Genomic DNA, 21,249 nt, shown 5'->3' on the forward strand with positions numbered 1-21,249 from the left:
ATAGCTTATGCAGAAGTTTGCAGAGGGAGGTATCATTTACTAGGGAAGAGTTGCAGGAAGAGAGAAATATATGGTAAGCAAAATCTCTAGCAGTAGTTGGTAGCCAATACATAGTTAGAACTCACTGAAGCGAAGTGCTTGTTTCTCTTCCTGACTTGCTTAAAATCCACTGGGGAAGATAGAACACTTGTATTCACACAAGTGATATGATAATTATTATTTTTTTAAGTGAACCATTTATCCATCATTTACTCTTTAACCCAACTAAAAGCTGGACCTTAAGTAGAAGCTAGCTTTGAACATAAATGAAATTGTCATTTGACAATGAGCCTGGTCATTGTGTAAGTAATGCTGGAGCAGCTTGACATGCCCTGGTGCTAAACATTTTATTTATTTTATTTTTATTTTATTTCCTGCCAGGATGTCTATGCCTGTACTGATAATTGGACATGACTCACCTGCCCCACCAGAGTTCCATTCTGACCACCAGTGCCACTCTACTTGAGTTTCAGAGTCAAAGATACCTTCTTGGACATCACCACTCTATAAGGGGCTCATAAGACTATACTTTTGCTTTAATCTCTGTTATGACCACCATTTCTAAGGGCCTGACTTGCATTGTACCCCTTTGCCAGCTCTGGGTTTCTGTCTTACTCTGACAATCTCTTCTTTCTCCCAGGCCATGAATAGATCTTACAGTTGTTACCCGCACAGTTTCACTACCCTGGCTTCACTACCACCAATCTTTGCCTACCTATGGGCACACCCAAAACTTTATCTTTGGCCCTTTACTGAAGTGGTGACTAAATATCAATATCACTGTTGGAAGCTTGCCCTGCCTTATATGCTTGAATCACTGCTTTTATGGTGTTTTCCCCCAAACCCTGCCATACTTTCATAACAGAAATAGTATTAAGATTTGATCCTTTTCACACCGGGTGCAACTAATACATATATATCTCTTGAGATAAGAAATATAATTGCCTTTTATTAGTCTTTTGTTTCACATGAGTGAAAAGATTTGGTCACCACTTTAATAGGGAGACACACTTATTTAAAGAATAGCATTACATCAACAAGCCAATGTTTTATGCACAAAGGTTAAGCAAAATTAAATTTTATTAATTTATTAACTTCATTTCTCCTTTGTTCTTTCAAACTTGGATATATTGATTTGAGATCATTGCATTATGCATCACAACTCTGCAACCATATACAGGTTGCTCCAGTGGTTAAAGCATTAAACACAGATAGTAATAATCTTCAAAGGATGATTTGTCACCCTGAGCAGAATTTTGAGTGACAAGAAGAAATGATAATACATACAGAGGAGAGAAAAAAAATCTAGGTGAGTAAGATAATGTGAAAACTTCTTCCATTTGTCTACTTGCCATTCTGTGTATCAACCACTGTGTTCATTACCTTACACACATCATCTCATCATTTAGAGAGAAGGAATTGACTGTTAAGAAACTGAGAACAAGGATGCAAATATATGTACAGGCACATAATTTAATTGATGGAAGAAAGTTTCAGGAGCTGATGGGCATCCTTTCTGCATATCAATTTGTTCTAATTTTAAGTGCAAATGGTACAGATTGATTAAAGACAATATAATCAATAATAATACAATACATATATGATACATAAACGATACCCATAGTATTGTATATTATACACTACAATTATACAATAAATAAATAAATACAATACTATGGGTATTGTATATTTACATATAATAAATAATACAATACATATACAATAAATATACCATACTATGGGTATTGTATATTGTACACAAGGGAACTCATTTACTTATAATACTATGTGAGATGTCCAGAAGGTGGTGACTTTGGTAAAATTAACTGAGGGTCTACGTAAGCAAATCTACAAGTTGTCTTTTGTCACCGTTTCTGACTGAACTTAGAATTCTCTACATTCAACTTCCCTGCAGACTGGAAACTAAAGGTTGTGAGCTCTTGTCTGGATTAAGAGTTTTTCCCAGGCTAGGATGGTATCTTACCTTTCTTTACACTTCTCCTGGTGCCTATCATTATGTAACGAGTAGCTTCCAAGATAGAGGGATGGATGGGTGGCTGAATGGCTGGATGGCTGGATAGATAAATGAGTCCAACATCTTTCATTATGAATATATGCCATTATAATAACTGATTTTGCTATACAAAAAATTTTACCAACTATTTTCAGAAGTACCCCATATGCAAGTTCATACTTACAGCTTATTCCTAACCTCTCAAAATATTTCCTTTTACTTTTTTCTCCAATATATCTTCTTACTATCAATTATTGGAGGATAAAAATTAGAGTAATTGCTGAGATAATATCAGCCTAATTGTGAAGCAGTCAACCTTATTTTCTTTCCTTTGGGCTACAATTCAAAATAAAAATGGACAATCACAAAAATGTATATCAAATTATTTTCTTAAAGAGAACATCTCCAAATTTATCTGTTTTGAAGGGTCAGAGGGGTGCTTGGTTGCTGAGCCTTCTAGTTCTTGGTTCTCTTTTTGCTAGTCTGAGTTGGTCTACAGAGGGAGCAACCAAGCCCTGGCAGCTATGTATAATGGGAAGGGCTCTGTGATTGCAATCCAAAGTGGTTTCTAAACCTGGCTTTGTCACCTGCAGGAAAATTTGGGAAAGTCAGTTTATCTTTCTCGTTCTCAGTTTTCTATCATCTTTAAAATGAATTGCTTGGTCCAAATGATTTCTAATGAACCTGCCAGCTCTATAATTTGAAGTCTCAATGTTACTGTGATTCATTTAGTTGAGAAGAGTGAAATCAAGAGGCTCATTCAATACATTCTAAAGAGGTGATATAAGGAATATCCAGGTGTCTCTGTGCCATTTACTAGCTAGGTAATACTGCAATAGAGCAATTTGTACGGAGCCATGGTTAGAAAGGTGGCCTTTGGAGTCAGGCTCCTGGGCCTGGAAGCCTAAATCCACAAACTACTGGCTCTGTAACTTTGAGCCATTTGTCTCAGTTTCCTCAGCTGGTTTCGTTTTGTGGCCCTTGTGTGCAATCATTTGTAACTGATTTGATACAAAAGGTTTTCTGAGTGTCTACCTCGTTTCAGTATCCATAGTACTATTTTTGATATGAATAGCTTAACTATCAAGAGAGCAAGAGTGACTCTGTGGATTCTAATACCAGAGTCTGGAATAAGCCCATTAGCCAACAAGCTGGGGCTCAAATTAATGTTTGGTTGTGGCCATCCTCCTACCATTCTAAAAGCTGTCCTCCCCCTATAACCATGAGGTCTTTCTAATGCTCATATGACTATGGTCGAGCCAAGAACCAACTCCAATCAGCAATAATGGGCTGACAATCCCACATGTTTATAAAATAGTCCATGGTTGGACACCCCAGCTTTCTATCTATTTATGTTACATGTTTTTCTTTTTTCTTTTTTTTTTTTTGGCCAGTTCAGGGCTAAAAGTTTTATTTTTTATTTTTTTTTTAAAGATTTTATTTATTTATTCATGATAGTTACACAGAGAGAGACAGAGAGGCAGAGACACAGGCAGAGGGAGAAGCAGGCTCCATGCACCGGGAGCCCGACGTGGGATTCGATCCCAGGCCTCCAGGATCGCGCCCCGGGCCAAAGGCAGGCGCCAAACCGCTGCGCCACCCAGGGATCCCTAAAAGTTTTAATTTAAACTGTAGCTCACTTGGATTTCTCTTCTCAGCTCTTAGTTTCATAGCATCATATGGACAGACGGCACATTAAAGATCATCTCGGTCTCTTTCCTATGACGGAATCCCTTCCGCATCTTCATATTTGTGGGTAACAAGTACAGTTTGTATCATCTCTTATATTTCAAATTTACTGGTTCACATATAATCTTGTCTGTTAAAATTGATTTCAAATGCATGAAGGCGGGATAAAGCTGTGTACAGAGGACTCTTCTGCTATTAAGAGCTATAGCTGGCCGCGGGTAAGAGGTTAAGAATAAATCACAATGTTCTTCAGGTTCAATCACTAAGAAATTAAGAGAGAATGATCATCCTGATTCTAACATCGTATGGATCTCTTTTACTAGCCTGAAAATTCTTAAGGTAAAGGACATTCGTAACAGTTTTTGTATGCATAGTACTAAGTGTAGGTCAAATATAGTAGGTTCCAAATGAAAGTTTACTGACAAATATACAATGTACCTCCTGTACTCTTTCAGCATCTAGCATAATCTTGACCATACAGGTGCTCATCATACATTATCTCATTTAGCCTCCCTTACTCCTCACTAGTGCCCTAAAGAGGTGAAGTTGCTACTATCAGTAGGTCTGTTTTTCAGATGAAGAAGCTGGAGCTCAGAGAGATTTTTCTCAGGATGAGTTACACCCAAGCCTGCTTAACTTCAAAGCTCAAGTTCTTCCCATGTGACAAGATGACCTTAGTACTGGAAATATATACGTTTGCTGAGAGTTTTAGCTCTTTATTCTAAACACACCTGGAGTGCCAGCCCCGCCCATTCCCCATTGTAACCACATTTCCTGTGGTCCTCCTGAAGAAACTCTCAAGGCTGGAGAGTCATGCATGTGCCAGCCCCTTGGCCTCAGTCATAGGTACCAGGAATGCACCGTAGATGCACGGGAGGTGATCAGGTATTTTTCTATGAGAAAAATGGAATCACAAAAAAGGTTGCAGTTGAGGCTTGTCATGGAGTATAAAAGAAATCAAAGTCAGACATATGCCAAAGTTGTGAAGGAGCAAAGCCAAGCATCTTACAGAGAAAATTTGTCCCTGTAAGGATGAAACAGAGAAAAAAAGCACAGGTAAGAGTCATTGTGACCCCAGAGAGGGAGAGAGAGGAGCTGCCTGGCAACTTCCCAGTTCCCAAGAGGCCTGGCTATACTTCCTATATCTGCCTTCCATGAGGTTCCCCTGTATCCTCTCAATAAGTTCCCCTCAATTTAAACAAGCTGTCTCTATAACACCTTTCTGTGCTTACCTCTGCCCGGTATGGCCCAAGTAGGTAGATTCTTAGAGGGGAATGAAGAGCCGGCACCTCCTTGTAGTATTTCTCCAGGATCTCCTTTTGGCTTCTGTGTGGTATAAATGTAAACTCTTTAGAGCTGGGCTCCTAAGGCTCAGTTAGGAACCGGGGGCATTCAAAATCTTGTTGCAGATTTGGGGCACTCTGAAGTCACAGTGACAAAAACTGCCAGGGAGCCAGAAAATGAAAACCCAGAAGAAGACTCTTCCCCACCTTGTTGCCTTTCAAGTATCAAAAACCACTCTCTTGGAGCATCCATGAGGAACCACATGCCAAGAATGCTTCTTTTACTGAATTTCTTGCAGCCAGGAAGGCAGTTTCCCAAACTACAATCCAGCCTTTGTAGACCTGGAATTCCCTTCCTGGGACAATTACATTTTGCTTCTGCTTAGCTCCATGTTGCTTAGCAACTGCAGTAGCATCAGGGAATCCACTGGAGAGAAGATCCCTTTCCAAAGTGGGGCTGGGGTGGGAGTAATCAGGAGTGGAAATTAACTTCTCATTTCCTAGGGAGAAAAAGATACAATGTGGACTTCAGAAGGGGTGAATTAGGCTGCATCTGGAGAGAGTCATTTAAATATCCACATCACATTGAATAATCAAAACCAGTATTTGAACAGAATTATCTAACTTTGCAATGTAACTTTATATCTGGTATTTCCTGTAAGCCTTATGATGATTGATGCCTTAGGACAAGACTACAGTTCTCCGTTTACCCAGGAGGAAACTAAGATAGAGGGTACTGAAATAATGTGCTCAGCTTCATCTATCCAGTTAGTGATAGAGCAGGTCTAGAGTCCAAATCCACTGCTTCTGTCTCTCCACTGTAGCTTTGACTGATTGATTGATTGATTGATTGATTCACTCATTCATTCATGACATAGGACTGATGTTTACCCAACATGCATAGAGAGGCATGATGACTTGAAAAAATTAGAATTTTTGAATAATCACTGCTCCAAACTCCCCCTCGTGCCCTTCACGCTATTGCGTGAACCTCTACATGATCCAATAACTAAAGAGATATCACCTGGATGAATAAGACCATGTGTCTGTGTTCATTCTGACTAATTAGCCTTATGTCATACCAATTGTTACGTGTTTTTGACATTCCACAAACCCTTACTGACATACACCAGTCTCCAAGAACAACTGTATCCAGTGAAGGTATGAGGTATAATGCAAAGCCCTTGACCTCAAGCAGTTCACAGATGGTGGCTAGAGGAAAGTGAAAAATAAGGGCACACAATACCTTCTGGAATACTTCTCATGGCAGGGAATTCATTACTATTTTAGACAATTTGTTCTCATCTTAGATCCAATCACAGAGTCTTACATTAGATCTCGAGCTAATATCTGCCTCCCCATTGCATGGGTTGATTGATTGGGACTTGTTATACCCTCCAGAGCAGAGTCAAGCAAATTAATTCCTGTCTTTCTTGAACCTTCCTTACTTTTAAGGACAGCTTTCACATCCTAATTTAGTTGCTCCTGATATGTTCTCACTGTCCTGCTGGGACTTTCCTATGTCCTGGAATCAAATATGTAGAAAATTCTATAGCTGACTTTATCCCCAAACATAACCACCATTTCTACATTTCCCGAATTGCCCCCAAACTCCAAATATGGCTCCATCACTCTACAGTTCATGGTGACTGTCACTTCCTTTGGTTAGATGCACCGTCTATTCACTCGCCTAACTTAAGAGGTTAGGAGTTTTCTAAGTAACCAGATCATATTCTGGGGGTGTCCTTTCTATTGTATCAGTGATTCTCAAAGTTGGTTGCATGTTAGATGCTCATGGGGCATTTATTATCAAGACTAGTTAAATCAACATGTGTCCCAAGCATCTCTTAGTCTCCTAGGTAATTCTTATTTACAGTAAGTGTTGAGAAGCATGACATTAGAAAATACTACCTCATTTTCCAAAAAAAAAAAAAAAAAAAGTGAGACTCAATACTGTATATGAACTCAAAAAGTGGAAGTGACTAGCTCTGAGTGATTATACTTCTTGACCTCAATTTCTTATAAAGGAAGAGTGTTTGACTCTTCTTTCTACCTTTAGCTTCAGAGAGGAGAAAATGACAAAATCTACCCTTGTACTTTGAGCCATATCTTACTTGAATGTATGCCCTTTATCTGGTTCTCAAGTCATATAGGGAACAATTATCTTGCAGTATCTTGCAGATCCTTGCAGTATGTATGATGGGGGGGGGGCGATAAAGAGGGAGGGTTTCATGATGGTTATTTTACAGGCTAGGCACCTGGATGCCTACAGCAGAAAGCAACAGCAAGTCAGCTCTTTGGTGATATTAGAGAAACATTTATTCATATCCATACTTATTGACATTGTCCATGCAAGACATGGTTCAGTCCTCAACAGTTTTATCTTTGGTTGGAAAAACAGGTTACAGGAAAAAAAAAAGTATATGTGGGCAAAGGGGAAAAGGAAACTTATACATTAAATAGAAAATAAATGTGCAGGAATTTTAAAGAAGATATGATTTCTGATCTCACCCTACTACTTCTGCATCTATGTTCCATGAACTTTCTAAATGTCTCCTTTCTGGTATCTCCATACATAAATGTAAGTTATAAGCTTGCATGCCAATTTTCCCCACTAGGTTGTAAACTCTGAGTTGGAATCTCTAGTTGTGCTACCATTATGTCCTGCAGAGTCCATACTACATAATTATTTGACAAATGCTCCAAATGCTATCATTGGAGACTGTGTAGAACTAACAGATGTGGGGGATCCCTGGGTGGCTCAGCAGTTTGGCCCCTGCCTTTGGCCTAGGGCGTGATCCTGGAGTCCTGGGATCGAGGGATCGAGTCCCACGTCGCACTCCTTGCATGGAGCCTGCTTCTCCCTCTGCCTGTCTCTCTCTCTCTCTCTCTCTCTCTCTCTCTGTGTGTGTGTGCCCAATGAATAAATGAATAAAATCTTAAAAAAAAAAAAAAGAACTAAGAGATGTGTGTCGTGTGCATGCCCATCTGCTGCTCAGATTGTCCCATTGTGTTCTCCAGGATCCTGGGGCCCTGGGAAGATTTCTTAAAATTGCATAATAGTAAGTTGCAGACCGACTTCCTTACCAGCTTCAGATTTTTTGTGTGTTTTACGGTCCAGTTCTCAGATAACCAAAAAATGGCTGAATAGGAAAGAAGATAAGAATTGCTATGATATTTAGCTAGGATTTGAATACAGGTCCTGTTATATCAATAAACCTATCATTCAAGGATGGGTTTTTTGTTTTTAGGAAGCCTTTACTATTATACATTATCTATTAAACATTAAAATATATCCAAAATACATGTAATATATACTATGTGTAGATGCACATATACACTTACGTATATATGTATGTATGTATTTTATATATAGATAGATGAAACAAAGCAAGAGGGTTCCCTTTTCTTTCCTTTCCTCTCACCTCTCAGAATTGAAAAGATGACCAACATGCAAGGAAGGAACATTGGATGAGAAGTCAAGGGACATAGAGTCTACTCATGGCTTTGTCTTAACATAGTGACTCTGGATAGTCCATTGCATCTCTATCCCTGTTTTCTCAGCTTTAAGATGACGAAGTCTGACTAGGTAATCTCCCAGGTGAGAACCCATCAGGCGAACTTTTACTGCATTATAATTCTGTAGACTTACTTAGCACCTATTATAGTAAATGTTTAATGAGGCCTGTGCTGCTTCTTCGAGCTGCTCTTCAAAGGTCACAACACAGGAAGGAAGACCCTATAAATATGCCTGGGTTACAGAAGTGCAGAGACTTGGGCAACAAGCTTTAATGCTAGCTCAGAGGATGCCCAAAGGCATATATACGCTCATGGGCAAACCCTCCTGATTTCTGGGGCTCACTTCCTCCATTTGGAAAGTGTAGGAATTGGCCCACATGCTGTCTTAGTCCCCTGTGGGCTTGAGTACAGGATTTCAGAAATCTGGGTGCACAAGGAAATGGGCAAATGTCATCTGATTACAGAGAATGGTTGTTTTGACTTTCTATTTTGTTCCTTGATCTCTACTTCTGTCAGCAGCTCATTTTGCCCCGATGAATTTTTTTTTCTAATTAAGAATTACTTGCCCATCAACAACAATGCTCCAACGTAATGGAGAGCCTAAGACCTATTGAAACATTGCCACAACAGAGGTCTTGCGGTGTGATGAGCAACAGAGAACAAGCGTGGGACCAATCAGAACATTGCTCTGAAAAAAAAAAAAGGAGATGGCAAGGGCACTTGGTGGGGTGGGGTGGGGTGGGGGGTCGACTATCTTTTCGGAACCAGACTGAACCTCATCCAGGGACTTGGACCGGGATGGGAGTTGGGGACAGTCTCCCTTGCCCTACTTCACTGCAGCATTACCGTGAGCAGAGTGAAGAAGAATGAAGATGCTTGGTGGCAAAACTCAAACCGGCTGCTGACCCAAGTAGTCTGTGGCCGAGGTGGTTGATAGGGGGGTATCCCCAATCACTACCAAATCATTCCTCAGTCCAAATGTCCCCAGACTCTCATATAGAAGGGGGTAGTCAGAGTCCTCCCGGAATCTGAGTTTTGAGTACACTTTCCTCGAGGTCTTTAAGCAAAACCATTTGCAAATCTTCCCGAATCCCATCTGTTCTATATTGTCCTACATAATATAGATGGCTCTAAGGAGCACCATTCCTCGGTGGCAAGTGAGTTGGCTGGGAAAAGCTCCCCTTTTGCAACCCCAAAATGCAAACATTCAAAAGGATGAAAACACCACCATATTTTGTACGAACTGACGAAACCTCATTCTTCCCACCACCCTGAAGAGGGAACTGCACGCCAACGTGCCTTTGCATCTCTCCGCGCCTTTCCGCCGCCTCCCCGCCCCCCCCCCGCCCCCAATCAGGTGTCCAGTTTCTGCGCGTACCAGAAACGTGCACCGAAGCAACCGAGTGCGCGTACGTCGCTTAACAAAATAAACAAAATAAAGTAAAATAAAATAAAACAAGCCCCTGGAAGCGAAACGCAATTACCAGGTGGAAGAAGAAAAGGAAAAAGAAAGAAAGAAAAAAAAAAAACAAAAACGCAGCCGGTTTCCAGAGCCTATCACCTCTCGCGCCTCGCAGCGCAGCGCCCCCCAACACTGCTCCGGTTGCGTCGGATAGTGGCAGTGTTGAGCCCGGGAACCCGCGCCCAGCCCGCGGCGCTCCCCGCGGCCGCCCAGTCCCCGCGTCGGGCTCCGGCGCGCAGGAGCCGCTGGGCCGCGAGGGCGCCGGGGAGCGGGAGGGGCGCGGGGCGCGGGGCGCGGCGGCGGCGAGGGGCGGCCGGTCGGCCTCCGCGAACTGTTCTCCTCCTCCCCCAGCACGACCGCACTCCCTGCAATCGATCGAAATCACCGAAATTCACCGCGAGAGGGAGGGTGTAGGGAGCGGTCGCCCGCCGGCGCGGCGGCGGCGCCTCCCCCGGCTGCAGCCGGGAAGCGGCCCCCGGCCCCCGGTCCCCGGCCCGCGGCCCCCGGCGCGAGCGGCGGCGGCGCCCGCGCCCCCTCCGAGGCGCATCGCGGGGTGGCGGTCCCCGCTCTGCTCGCCGCGCGGCCGCTGCGATCCTCCCCCTCCCCCGCCCGCGCCCTCCCCCTTCCTTTCACTAGGACTCCGGGACTCGGGAGAGGGCGCGGGAGGCAGGCACACGGGCCCGACCCCACTCCAGCGCTCGCCGGGGACGCGGGCGGGCGGGCGGCGAGGGGACGCGGCGGGGGCGCGGGGCGGGCGCGGCCATGGAGCGGCGGCGGCGGCGGCGGCGGCAGCACTAGCGACCCGGGGCGGGCGGGCAGGGCCGCCGGGCGCCGCGGACCCAACTGCACAGCTCAGCAAAAGCGCCCTCGCCCTCCGCGCGCCGCCTCCTGCGAGCCCAGACCCGGCAACGTTTTTTAAAGCTCCAATCCATCCTTTGAAGAAAAGGGGGAAAAAAAATAGCATTGATCGGAGAGACAGAGAGAGAGAGAGATAGATATAGATATAATTTTTTTTTTGGCTCCTGCTAAAATTAGCCGGGCTCGCCGCGCGCCTGTGTGCGAGTGTGTGCGAGTGTGTGTGCGTGCGGGCGTGTGTGTGTGAATGTGATTACTCCAGGACTCCTCGGGCTCCGGAGACGCCATTTTCCCCCTTGATATCTCTCTCCATAAACCGGTGGCGCGGCGGAGGCGGCCGCGCCGGGCGGGAAGCGCGGGGCCGGCCGGGGCGCCCGCCGCTCGCCGCCGCCTCCGCGCGCCCGGGGGCCCCGGCGCCCCCCGAGCGAGGGCGGCCCGCCCGCGGCTCGCCGTTTGACAGATGCTCATCGCCATGGAGTTGCCGCAGCAGCACCTTCGGGGGCTCGGGCGAGCGACGGGAGCCGGGATCTGAGCGAGCGCCGGGGCCAGCGGAGCCGCAGCCGCCGGGACATGGTGAGCACGCGCCGCGACCTTGGCCCGGGAGCTCGGCGCCCAGCCTCCCGCCGCGCCGCGGGGGCCCCCGCACGCCCGGGGCCGGGGGCGGTGTGTGTGCGTGTGCGTGTGTGTGTGTGTGCGTGTGCGTGTGCGCCCCGTATGCAAAAGTTAACGTCGCCTCGCCTCGCCGGGGCTCTGACTTTGCACCGGGCGGGAAGGGGGAGACGGGGGCCGAGGGGGCGGGATGCCGGTCCCCGCCAGGCTGCGGAGGATGGGCGCGACTCCGGCCCGCCCGCGGCTGGGCAGCGATGCTGGCTCGTTCGGAGTGGCCCGTTGGTGGCGGCGATGGTGGAAGCGTCGGGCGGGAGGGCTGGGAGCTTATTGAGTTTCGCCTAATCTGATCCCCCCCCCACCCGGCCCCCCCCCCCCCACACACACACCCCCGCCTTCTGCACCCTCCCTCGGTCCAGCCGCCGGCTGCCGGGGCTGGCGGGTTTGGCGTCGGTGGAGTGGACTCGGGAGGGGGAGGGGGCAGGGAAAGGGGTGGGAAGGCGGCAGGATATATAGAGATATTATTTTGGGGGGTCTCTTTGTAACTTGCAGGTTAAGTGGAGCTAGAGAGCTACATTGTATCCTAGTTGGATGGGGTGTGTGTGTGTATGTGGGGGGATGTATCAGAATCTAACGTGTCGTTAATAGAAAGAAGAACAGGGAAGAAGTGGTCCAGCCGGCCAAGGTTGGTGTGTGCTTGTGTTGTGGCTCTCTGTGTTAGTCTTCCTCTTAAAATCTTAATCAATGGATCTCAGTCTCTCTCTCGTGCTCTCTCCGGTTTTGGGACTCTGAAAAGACAGGAATTCCCTTAAAAGCAGACGACTGCCTTTTTTTTTTTTTTTTTTTTCAAAGCACGCATTGTGTGTGTTTCTAGACGAGCCCTGGGCTTGAGAATTAACGGCAGGCTTCCCCGTTCGGTGGTTTCCAGTGGGAAATCACTCCGGAAAGGGAGCCCTTCAGTATCGATTTATTGTTTTTGTCTTTCAAACCATTATCTCTTTGGCTAAAATACTGTCTGCGAAGTTCCACAGAGACGGAGTCAGGTAAACTGGACCGGGCAGATCTTTAGCAAGATGGTGATAACGGTGATGCTGTTTTGGTTGTCTGTTTGTGATGGAAGCATTGCTGGGTAATAGCAATTTCTGATCGGTAGAGCATGCTGGTTCTAAAAAAACAAGTGACTGCCTAAATGCTGTCTTCCAGTCCCCTTCCCCTACACGCTGCAAACACCCCTCCCTCCCGTGACCCACGCGCTTACAATTCTGAAATCGGATCCCACTGGAAATATTTTCTTTGGAGATCGGAAAGTTGTGCAATTGGAAGTAGAAGATGAGGCTAGAGGTACCGGGGCTGTGTGGGGAGGGGGTTCTTACTGTCCCCCCTCCCCATGCCGAATTTATTCTTTATGTGTGTCTGTGTGGGTTCTAAGGGTGTGTATATCCATCTAAAAGGACTGTTGAGGGAAGGATTTCCGATTTGTTTCCGCTTCAAATAAACTGTCCTGATAATCTCATGGTTGGCGTCTAATGCTAAAAGGCCAATTTGTGTGTCTCTTTATCGCCTCAGAAACTCTTCCAAAAGGGCGGTTTATTCTCGAATTCTACAACAGCTACGTTTCCTTCCGAGCCCCCACCTCCTACCCTCCACTATCCACACCTCCCCCCACCCCCTAAAGTTTGGCTGGAGTCTGTGGTCTTTAAGGAAATCTAATACTACTTGTTTTCTTCTTACATTATTTTTTGTTCTCTTCCTTTTCATTCCTCTGCTCTTTATCCTGTTTTTCTTCTTTTCCTGTCGATTCGTACAAAAAAACTAGTTTCACAAAGTAGCTGTCACTAAAACTATCTTGCGGTGTGTGTGCGGGGGGGGGGGGGGGGGGACCCACCTCCTACCCTCCTTTCACACAGGTAAATCTCATTAGCCCCATTCAAGCTCATCTCCATTGGCAAATCCTGTGTGTGTGTGTGTGTGTGTGTGTATGTATGTGTCTTGGGAGGTGGGGACAGGAGTGGAGTCTAGAAGAGGAACGTGGAGAGGAAGGGTGGTGTTCTTTGCAGGCCACATCTGCAACACTGAGGCCAGACCTGGACCGTCTGGGAGAGTTTCCTTTGCTCACCCCAGTTAGATGTTGTCTGGCTGGGATGGGGAGGCGGGGCCAAACTGGTCAGGGGCGTGTGAGGGAGGAGAAAGTTTGTAGCACTTTAAAATGTAGCCAGTTTACAATTCCTGGTCACTCCCCCCCCCCCACCCCTTTCAGTGACTTCCACCATCCAGAGACACCCAGAGGGAGGCTTGATCTCCAGCCCTAACACGGGAGGCCAAGGTTTCAGAGCGAAGTTGAAGATGTTGTGTTCTCCTCTGTCCTTAATGCAGCTGTGCTGCCAGAGAAGGGCGTTAGGGCAGGTCGGAAGGGTATGGTCCAACATAAGAGTATTTGCAAACTGCAGGGAAGGTAGCCTGAGCAGAGAAGGAGACCAGGTACTCCGGTACTCCGAAAATGCGCCTTTGCCCCTTATGCCCCCTCCCCCAGTAAGAGAAAAAATCGCTAGTCTTGGGAAGTTGGATTGGTGCAAAAGCTGGGCTGTGGGCGCTGCTCGCCACTCTCAGTAACCTGAGCTGGGCTGGGGGAGGAGGTGGTGAGGGAATGCAGTCGGGAGCCAGAGGAGGGAAACTGGACTTGTCTCCCGGAGCAGGGCAAATAGACGTGTCACTGGAATAAACAAACTAGAGGTGGGGGAGGGGACAGCGTGTAGTGAACATTAGGGGGAGTGGCTGAGAGGCAGCGGTGCGGTAGGAAGGGGCCACTTCTGGCTTGGGAGAAAATATCAACTGCCTTATATGTTCATAAATGGGCTAGGCAAGTCAAGGAGTGTAATCTGATCTTTTGTATGTTAACATCATAACGTTACATAGGAAGGCGCCGCTGGCAGGCCCAGTTTTGGACTTCACGCTGGGGAATCCTAGGGGTATCCCTGAGTGAACCGGGGAGCCTCTTTGATGCCAGGAGGGCTTCTGCTCCTGCACTCATGCTATTTACAGCAAGTTGCTTTGTAAATCACCTGACCTGAAGGAGGGCTGCCAGAAAGAGAAAACAGTGCTTTGGAATATTTGTAGAATTCCGTGGAAAACGGTAGGTGGGGAGAGGCAGGAGGCAGGAGTTTGCTGAAGAAGAAATAAATAGGTAGACATTTGCCCTGGATTCCTGATTCCGTTTCTGCTGTTATCTTGACTTTCAATTCCATTAGGGGCTGAATCGATACTTCTCTGGCACAAAAATGTACCTCTAGGAGAGTTCTTTCAAGCCAGTCATTATTTTGAGTTGTACTTCAAACTCTGCTCCAGAGCTTCTCCATAATATATGCAAAAGGAGGTAGATGAGAGTGGCTGGATGGGACGTCCTTTCTGGATTCTTGCAGAGACAACAGAAACTTGGCTGGGCCTCAGCCTCCCAGAATGCCAGTTTTTCCCTTGGAGACTTGAAGTTTTAATTGAAACCAGAAAGCTATTGAAGGCAGACCCAGCCAATGAAACCTTGTTTTCTCTGCTGCTCAGGAATGGGAAATAAATAATTTTTTGCTGATGGCATTTCAAGTTGCTTCAGTTCTGCTCCTGCCAGAAGAATGGGGTAAATCATTATTAACACATAGGCATTGTCAGGAGTTGCAGTGCCTTAACAAAATGAGATGGTGTTATTGAGTTTACTCAGGGACCCCTCTATGTGGGAGAGGTCTTGGGGGGAGAGGACTGCTCTTGTTGGGGAGCAGGGCAGAAGAGGAAGACTCGTAGAGTCCTTGCCACACATCACTGCGCTTGTTCCTTGGGTTCCTGTGATGAAGAGGACAAAGCCATCCAAGTCCACTCCCATTCTGTGGTCTGTTTTGAAACCTGGGGAGCTTCTTAAAATGGTTTAAGTCAGGATTAGGTGAAGAACACCACCATCCTACATATTGTCATAGGTCTGAGTTTCTTTCAGACCTATTTCAGATGCCCTGGTATTTCACAAACTCTTCATCAAATTGCAGACACTTTGGGAACCCTAGCACCTGATAAATGCAGATAAACACCAATGTGTCCTCAGAGTGTACTGCCTCATGAATACCACCCTACAGTCTTGTTTCACTTTGGATTTTTATTTCCATTTTCACAGTCTTTGACTAGAGTCTCGTGTCCACTTAGACATTCCAAGTTGGGGCAATGTGAAGTTTGGGGGGAACGGGTGACCTCAAAGGATTGCACGCAAGTTACTGGGGCCTTAGAGATCTCATCGGGAATTTTCAAAGGTCTTTCAAAGTTTCTGAAACCGTCAGAGCAGAGTCCCTTTCAGAATTGGTTTTCTTATATCCTTAGGGAGTGCCCTCCAGGATTGAGGGAATTTTTTGTTTTAAGTGGTCTTTGGCTTAGAAACTCACAGTTGACCTCCTGTCCAGTTCAGAGCAGATGATACCAGGGTCAGATGGAGAGCAAGAGCAGCCCTGAAATCCACAGGACACCTTTTGAGGAAGCAGGCAGTCCTGATGATGGATTGTGATCAGCAGAGCCTTGCGAAATCCCTGTAGGCAAAGCCAGCTGAGCTGACCCCAGGCAGGCTGAGGCTTCCACCTTTCCAAGTGCTGGGGAGGGATAAGGATGAATGGTGAGCAGATAAGAATTTCAGAACTTTGAACTTGGAAAAATGTTTCCCTGACCCAACTTACCCCATTGAAAGTACTCCCTTTCATATGCATGGCTCTTTGTTCTTTTCAAGATATCTTCATATCAGATTGGCCTCCTTGATGCTCCTCAGGCTGGAGGCGGGATAAGAAGTGTCTCCCCATTCAGAAGATGAAACTGACAGGCTGACTTGCTCAAGTGACACAAGGTGCTGGCTCACCTGGGACCAGAAGGCTGTGTGGGAGTGTGAACAGCATCACACCTGAAGTGACAAGATCTGCTTTGGATCCTGTCTTCACCACCTCCCAGCTTAATGACCCCTGGCAGGTTGTTTAACCTCTTTGAGCCTCAGTAACCTAATCAGGAAAATAGGGATAAAGATGCTTACCCTGCCTACTTCACAGGGGTTGGGAGGATTAAATAATACCAGCTAATTTCTGTAATTGAACTCTGAGAGGATTTCCATGCTGCCTCTTGGAAACTGGTGCCTAGGATTATTGTCGCCATAGCCTGGAGATTAATAACCCTCTGGTGTGACCAGAAATGCCTACAGGGGCCTTTGTGTTCCAAGACAGTCAGGGAATACTTGTTTTCTGCTCCTGAGTTGACTCATAAGAAAAACGTGTATGTATCTGTTTGAAATCAGTTGAATTATAAGATGCCCTGTATATGCCATGTGTATCTAAGACTCAAAGTCTCAGAGAATATCCAGTTTGGATTCACAGATGTATTGGGGCTCAGGAAATGCTCTTTGCTAGGAAAGAAGGAAAGGAAAGGCATGGAAATGCACAGAGACTCAGGGCAAGGGGGAGAGAAAGTGAGAGGGAGGTTCTCCTTAGGGAGCCCCAGTGGCTGAGCAGAATGTTTAGCCTCCCTTAAGAAAAGAACTCCTAGCAGAATTGCTTCTGTCCCAGCAAACCTAGTATGTTGTCTAGAATCAGGAAAGTTCTTCACAGTCCGTTTTCTCTCTGCCTCCTCTGGATTGCTCCTCTTTCTCTTTCCCATGATTCCTGGCTCGCCCTGTCCAGCAGCCTACACCATGCACCTGGCAGTGTTCTCCAGTGAACCTCATTTTACACAACACTTGCTGGCCTCTGCTCCCATCAGACTGGTTTCCTCGCTGCCCCCTGGGCCCTCTGTACGCGTATCCACCTCTGCACCTGGACCTTCTCTCTGGAAAGTGCCCCAATTGGTCCCTTTTAGCCAGAGCCTTTACCTCTTAGGACATCAGACCAGCTCTCAGCTCTGCACCCTGGTCTCCAGAGCACTTCAGGTCTAAAGCACTTGCCTGGCAACCGGCTCATGCTGCTTTGCTGTTTGTTGTCACTACCGCCCAAGGCTGTGAGTCCTTAAAGAAAGGGGCCAGGTTGGCCCCACAAAGCCGTGCCCCTCCTTAGGAGTGATTTCTGTTGCATGAATGAATCACAGAATTTATGCAGAGGTAGAATATTAAAGTAAATGTTGTTTAAGGTGTACCAGAGCTCTGTACTGTGAAGCAACACAGTGCACGCGCCTCTTAAACTGAGTGAATAAGAACCACTTATGTTAATGGCTTTTTATACTTTTGGCTATCTTTCAGGGGCAATCACCCACTCTGTCTCCCTCCAAGCCTAAGAGGTAATGATGTTTTACCACATGTACGTCCTAACAGTCACCGATTCACTCATTCATTCAATCAGCAACTATTTATGAAGTGCCTACTAGAGCCCCATCGCCACACTAGTGCACCCAGCTCTTGACTTTCTCTGAAAATTCCAGTTGCATTTTTTGTCCACCACACTCATTTTGGCACTTAACCACGCAATCTTCTTTGTTACTTTAGTCCAAGTGCTTCCCAGCTCCTCGATGACTGAGCAAGCCTGGCCGTGATGGAAAGGAAGCTGGAGCAGAGAAATGCTCTTGGAGGGGACAGGTCAGGGGTAAGGCTCCTGAGAGGCAGGCTGCAGGCTGGGCTGGCCACCCGTTAGGCTATGATGGCCACCCATTAGGCTTTCTACTCCCTAGGCTGAAGTGTCTTGAACTGAGAGAGTCTGATCGCTGTGGAAAGAGGGGACCATTCTGAAAATCTGTGATTGTATAGCTAAAAGGGTCCCAGGAATTTTGAAGCTTTCCTCACCACCCCCCCCCCCAAAGCTCAGAGCTCCTCAGACCCATTTAATGGCATCCCAACAACCAACCTAACCAATCCCACTGAGATGTTGTGCACTTTGTGGAGTGCTTGCCACAATGGACAAGTTCTAGAAAGGGAAATAGGGTCAGAGGAAGCTCCCCAGTTAGAACCAGAGAGCCAGATTTGGAGGGCGGGATGGGGAGAGGAGGAGATAGATGGTGAGTTAGGGTGAAGAAATACCCTAAAGAATACAACAGAAAATAGTGTGGAAGGAAAAAAAGGATGGATTCTCTATATCTATTTTGAATGCTAGCCCCTTTTGGTGAGATAGCTCCACTGAGACAAGGGAGATAGTGTAGACAGCTTAGAAAATCTAAAGTATATTCCTTGTCTGGGCTTTACTATTGCCTCCTGTGCCAAGCAGGCTTCTGGAATCCCTGCTGTGGCTGCTCCTTGGATTTCCTGGATCTGAGGGTCTGGGTGTTACTGTTTTGTGTGATTCTGTTGGACATGAAGGCTGAAGCCATGCCTGTACTCGTGGGGTCCTCAGTGAGCTGGTTTTTGTGCATTCTGAGGTCAAAGGGAGTGATGATGCCTAGTTTGTCCAAAGCCAGAAGCCTCTGTGATTTGGGTTGGAGTGGTTGGGCTTTGATCTGAGGCCCTGTGAAAGTTCAGCAGAAATTCTTACTCACCGAGGAGCATGCTGATTGAATATTGAAGAAGAGGAAGTTCTGCAAGCTACCAAGGGAATGGAGAGGAATGGAGAATTGTATCTGCCCTCAGTCTGCTGGGAGACTTCGTAAGAACTCATGAGAACCAGTGGAGGAATAGCAGAGGATGGTCACCTAGGGCTAACTGAAGTGTGGTGGGAGCACAGAGAAGGCCAGAATCTTGGGGGAGTAGGTGGGACAGGGACTGAGTCCTGAACAATGGGACATTCTTGCGTAGGTTCAGAGCAGCAGAAGATACTCAACATGGGAATGTAGAAGCAGAAAGAAGACTACTTCCCAGAGACCAGGGTTTTATGGAATGTCAGGTGGCAAGACAGATGAAATGGGATCCTGTGAGAAAAAGGCCAAGGCTGCATGTTGAGATGGGAGCCGTGACCAGTTTTCAGAACGCAAGAGGAATAGATGTGAGGAGGAGAAGGACATGTCAGTCAGAGAACATTCATAGATACCACACAAGAGAGAACCCTGACAGCTGACTGTCCCATCCACCACTGGTCTTGTCAGCCACCAACTCTTCAGTCTGGGGTTCAAAAGAGGCATCTTTAGAATAAAAAATAAACTATATCAAAGCATTCAGAATGGGATCAGCCACTCTGGGGAACAAAAATGCTCTGATACTGTTGATATTTATCAACAGGAGTTTAATGTATAATTGGAAAAAGACATACAAGTTGTCATAACAGTGCAATATTTAAATGGCAGTGCAAGATTGTCCAAGGAGAACTATCATTAAGGAAGGGAAAGGGGGCTAAAATTTGTTTAGCTCTGGTAGGCCTTGCATCCCCTCTGTGGCAGACGCATAAACATGTAGGTATCAGATTATACTTTATATTCAAATGATAGTGAGAAAAGCAATTGTGGAATAATCAGAAGGTTGAGAAGTTGAGAAACTTGAATTAGGAGTGAACAGGTAGTGGGGTCAAAATCCAAGGCCCTTGAGAGAAAGACTTTGTAATTTATTGTTTGTTGGATTGTTTAGTTTATACCCTTTGCCTTTAGCTAAGTCTATCACTTTAATCCCCAATTTACAAATGGCATGGTGGAGGACCAGAGGTTAAGTGACCACTAACTGGGTATTTGAAGACTGGTGGCATTATGAGTCAGTGGAAAGTAAATGACATTTGGAGTCAAAGAGCACTATCTCAGTGATTTAAATTGTCAACTTCAGTTTTCTTATCTTTAAAATGGACACATCTCAGGGTTAAATCAAATAAAAAACTTAAAGCACCCATTATATACTAGATGTGTATAAAAACTTAGGATCATTTTCTTTGCCAGGTGGTTCTCTCTATTCTGCTTGGACAGGAACTATTATGATCATAGTTACTTCTTACAGGTCTACCATTTTTCAGCTGCCTGGGTGCTATTCTGCATATGTTATTTACTGTAGTCCTTGCACAGTTCTGTGAAAAGACAAGGAGGGCAGGTGAGAGAACTGATGCCCAGGGTTAGAAGTGATATGGCAAGTCGGGTGGCAGACTGGTCTTGGAGCTCACATCTGTAGAAGTTGCCAGGGGTGCTTGATTAAAAGGTAGCATCACTTTGTGTTTTAGAGACGTTATCATGTAAAAGTTAGAGTACAAGCTTGGGAATCACATAGACCCTGAATTTGATTGTGGATCTAGTAGAAATAGTGTAGGCCCTTGAGCAAATTATTACTCTCTTGGCTATTATTTAAAATGAGGACAGGCCTGTAGAGCAGGGATGCTGCTTCGATTAAACTCCTAATGCCTGTTGAGATCCTTGGTTGTATTTACTCCCCTCACTTGCTGTAAGTGCGTACTTTCCTTGACTCCATGGAGAAACATAGGCAACAGGTGATATGCCAGAGGTAGAGCTTGCCCTACGAACTTGGGGGTTGGCCCAGCAGAGCTTTAGAGATGTCTCCCCAGGGACCCCCAGTCTCATGCTGTTGTGTTATTGGTTCCCAGGGGAGGCACTGTTTTTGAAGCTAGAGCTAGACATATTGGTTAATGCATAATGTGCGGCTTTAGGCCTCACAGTTTGATTCTGCTTCTCTCCCTACCCTGGAGATCCCTGAACACAGGGACCGATCCTTAGTTTTGCATTAGGCTCAGGCAGACCGAGCCGCAGACCCAGCAGGATCTAGAAGGAGGTGGAAAGTACCAGCCCAGCCTTTGAGGATTTGAGGCTTAGCACCTGAGCATGTCAGAGGTGGAGGGAGGGCACAGAGTTTACCTTATTGCACCCCTTTGTTCTACAAATAAGGCTGGGGAGTCCCAGGGAGAAAAAGGAACGTGCCCAAGGCCACTGGCTCCAGTTGGCAGAAC

At 46.2% G+C, this 21,249-nt stretch overlaps 1 protein-coding gene and 1 long non-coding RNA gene across 8 annotated transcripts in view; one reads left to right on the forward strand and one right to left on the reverse strand.

Moving 5' to 3' along the window:
- Window positions 1-4,433: 4,433 nt before the first annotated feature.
- Window positions 4,434-10,226, reverse strand: LOC144315695 (uncharacterized). Of its 2 annotated transcripts, none has more exons than XR_013381495.1 (4): window positions 9,923-10,226; window positions 5,233-5,525; window positions 4,975-5,068; window positions 4,434-4,635 (listed from the first exon to the last, which is right to left on the reverse strand). It is a non-coding gene; the product is annotated as an uncharacterized LOC144315695 (long non-coding RNA). The 2 variants fall into 2 exon arrangements; XR_013381494.1 differs by having other exon boundaries at window positions 4,434-4,766.
- Window positions 10,227-11,274: 1,048 nt separating this feature from the next.
- Window positions 11,275-21,249, forward strand: part of SETBP1 (SET binding protein 1) — a 359,759-nt gene continuing 349,784 nt past the window's right edge. For 5 of the 6 annotated variants that reach the window (XM_077900618.1, XM_077900627.1, XM_077900626.1 and 2 more), the window contains exon 1: window positions 11,275-11,434. The gene's annotated coding sequence lies outside the window, so the exon portion shown is untranslated. Of the gene's footprint in view, window positions 11,435-12,002; window positions 12,153-21,249 lie in introns of those variants that run through there. The other variant, XM_077900620.1, reaches the window with a different exon arrangement.

Source organism: Canis aureus, chromosome 6 (assembly GCF_053574225.1).
Source record: "Canis aureus isolate CA01 chromosome 6, VMU_Caureus_v.1.0, whole genome shotgun sequence".
NCBI classification, from domain to species: Eukaryota; Metazoa; Chordata; class Mammalia; order Carnivora; family Canidae; genus Canis; species Canis aureus.